We start from the raw sequence: 3,503 nt of genomic DNA, 5'->3' as shown, positions 1-3,503 counted from the left end.
CACACGTACATTTTCCTACAAAGAGAGAGAAAAAAGGGCTGTTTGAAAAAATATTGAACTCTAGTAACATGCATGTTGAAATATTCAGAGGAAAACGGGCTGGAATACACCAAAAAATGATTAACGGATGGACAGAGAGATAAACAGATAAAAACTTGGCGAAGAAGTATTGTAAAGTAATTACAGATTCTAGGTTGTGGCTATATGGATGTTCACTTTAAGGACGTTTTCGGGACCAGTAGAGGGCATAATGGTTATATCACTGGACTTCCACAGGGTCAACTGCAGTTCAAGTCCTGGACCCGATGGCTTAGGTTTTATGCTGGGTGCGTGTGCATGTGTGCCCAAAATCCCAAGAAGAGAATGGCGGAGGAGGAATTGCTGAATGACCATACCCCCGGAGGGTGATTTCTCACTTTCTGTCTCTCTGTCTGTCTTTGTCTGTCTGGCGAGTGTATACACCCTCTATCAAAAATATCTCTTAGGACCAGCAGTTAGCGTAATGGCTATGTCGCTGGACTCCCATGTAGTTGACCATGGTTTGCATCCCGAACCCGGTGGTTTAAAACTCACACCGGGCACGTGTGCGTGTGTGCCCAAGATCCCGAGAGGAGAATGGAGTAGAAGGGATTGCGGCGTGGCCATCCCCCCTGGGGGTGATTTCTCGCTTTCTGTCTCTCTCTGTCTTTCTGGCAACTGCATGCACCCTATAGCAAAAACCTCTCCAAAAAAAAAAAAAAAAAGAAAGAAAAAAAGAAAAGAAAAGAAAAGGAGAAAAGAGGATTGTGATGTGACCACGTCCCATGGGGCTGGAAAGCCCAGGAGATTTTCACCCTCTTTCCTTGTTTCTGTCTCTTTCTGGCTAGTATACATGCCTTCTGCAATTAAAAAAAAAGTGAGAAAAGCATTGATAAGACATTAGCAAAGTCTTCAAATAGAACTATAATTTTTACAGATGAATTTCAAATTGTATACCTAGGGAAGAGTGAGGTACAGTCCTAGTACACAATGGTAAATGCCCACGAACTGAAAGGTGTCCAGCTCTGAATTGGGATCATTCATTTAAAAAATTATAGAGGGTGGGGCCAGCAGGTGGCATGGTGGTTAAGGCGTTGGACTCCCAGATAGCCGACCATGATTCGAATCCTGGACCTGGCAGCTTTCTTTCTCACTTTCCCTCTCTCTTTTTCTGGTCAAAATAAATAATAATAATAAATAAATAAAATAATTATTTTTTAAGTAAATAAAATAAAAATTATAGGGGGGCCAGCAGGCAACAGAGTGGTTAAGGTGTTGGACTCCCACACGGCAGAACACAGTTTGAGTCATGGACCTGGAAGCTTGCTTTCTCTATTTCCCTCTCTCTGTGTCTGTTTCTGGTGAGCACATGTGCCCTAGAGCAAATTAAAGAGCAATAATAATAGTAAATAAATTTTCATAAATAATTCTTTTTAAAATAGGTTTTTGCCTTAGGGTGCATGCACTCACTGGAGAGACAGAGACAGTGAGACAGCCCCAGAGGGAATGGCCACACCACAATCCCTTTTCCTCCATTCTCCTTCTGGGATCATGGTCACGTGTACACACATGCCCTGCCTGAGTTTGAAGCCACTGGATCTGGGACTCAAACTGCGATTGGTCATGAGGTAATCCAGCGATGTAATCACTACACCATCTACTGGCCCCAAATAAATAATTATTTTTAAAAAGTATAAACATTGGGCCAGCAGGTGGCAGGGAGATGAAGGCGGCTGGTTCCCACATGGCCGACTACAATTTGAGCCCCTGGAATGGTGGCTTGAAACACACAGGGCATGTGTGCATGTGTGCTCAAAATTCCAAGAGAAGAATGGAGAAGGGATTATGCTTGGCCATGTCCCCAGTGAGTGATATCTCACTTTCTCTCTCACTGTCTCTGTCTCTCTTCTGGGACAGCAGGCATCCCAAGGCAAAGAACTCTTTTTTTTTTTTATACATCATGAATAGTTAGGGGCAAATATAACTCTTAGTATATATGTATACATATATATTATACGTATATAAACATTATTAAAGAATCCATTTTATTTAAATTTTACAACAATCCTGTGAAGGATGAGCTGTTATCTGCATTTTATGTTCAAGGACTTCAACGTTAAGAGAGGAGGTGGGACTAGCGGGTAGTGTGCTGGTTAAGGTGCTAGACACTCCCATGTGGTTGACCACGGTGCGAGTCCCGGACCTGGCAGCTTGCTTTCTGACTTTCCCTTTCTCTCTCTGTTCAATTTAAAATAAATGAATGAATGAATAAAATTTAATAATTTTTAAAAATTATTTATTTATTTATCCACTCATTTATTTTTTTAATTTGACCAGAGAGAGACACAGAGAGAGAGAGGGAAAGGAGCACCCCCAGCCGCGCGCGACCCCCGCCCCCGCCGTTGGCCGCGTGGAAGTGTCCAGCACCTTAACCACCACGCCACCTGCTGGCCCCAAAATTTAATAATTTTTTAAAAAAGAAAGGAGGCAAAAACCCTAGCTCAGGAGTAGTTGAAGACTGCAAACGAGGCTGCCGACAATAACCTTCGCTTCTTAGCGAGGAGACCTAGGTGGCTTAAGGGCTCCAAGTTAAGGTCCAATTTCTTTGGCGTATAAAACACTCTCCAATGCCCCGTCCCCCGTGTACCTCACACCGAGGCCCCACCCCACTCTTGGCCTTGCTAGTCGGCCTTCTATGGATGCTCCGGCCCCTCTCTAGGTCTCAGTCCGCCTCTTGTTCATAGGACAGCGCCGACCTTGCCACAGCCAATCAGCAGCTGCGATTCGACCCCGCCCTTCTCAAGTCCCCCCCTGCCCCGCCCCTGCCTTCCGTCTCCAAATCCGGGCGGCTTCAGCCCCGGAGGCTCAGAGCCACACTGCGCCTCCCTAGAGGTCCCTTCGCTGCTGGTATCCGCTACCTCCGGGAACCACCCCGCGCCGCCTCCCGCACCCAGGTGCCTAGGTCCCCTCCCCCGGAGCTTCACTTCCCAGACCCCAGATTCCATAACCACGAGTCCCTGCCTCCCGGATCTTCAGGTCCCGGATTCGCGCCGCTGGCACCGAGCCTCTTGCTGACCTCAGCCTCGTGGGAGCCCTCTGCCTCCCGCAGCCGAGGAACCTACGTCCCAGCCTAAGGAACCCCAGTAACCCTAACTCCCAGCTTTCGGACAGCGGACACAATCGGAAAGAGAAGAGCCCCAGCTCTCAACCGAGGGACCCAGACACTCCAGCTTTCTGAGCCAAGGAGCCGGCCAAAGTTCCAGCCTCCAGGCGCCGTTACTCAGCTCTCAGTCCCGGGAACGCCAGAGTCCTAGGAAGGAGCCCCGCGCACTCCCAGCTCCAGGCGCTAAGGAACCCGCGGTGCGTCCATCATGGTGGCCGATCCTCCCAGGGGAGACCCCAAGGGGTTCCCGGCGGCGGAGCCCATCGTGAACAGTGTCCCGACGCCGGGCTCCGTGGAGGACAAAGGCACGGCCACAAGCAGC

The sequence above is a fragment of the Tupaia chinensis genome, unplaced genomic scaffold (assembly GCF_000334495.1).
Source record: "Tupaia chinensis unplaced genomic scaffold, TupChi_1.0 Scaffold000067_1, whole genome shotgun sequence".
Lineage (NCBI taxonomy): Eukaryota > Metazoa > Chordata > Mammalia > Scandentia > Tupaiidae > Tupaia > Tupaia belangeri.
The sequence above is the reverse complement of the archived record's forward strand: the minus strand, read 5'-3'. Positions refer to the sequence as shown.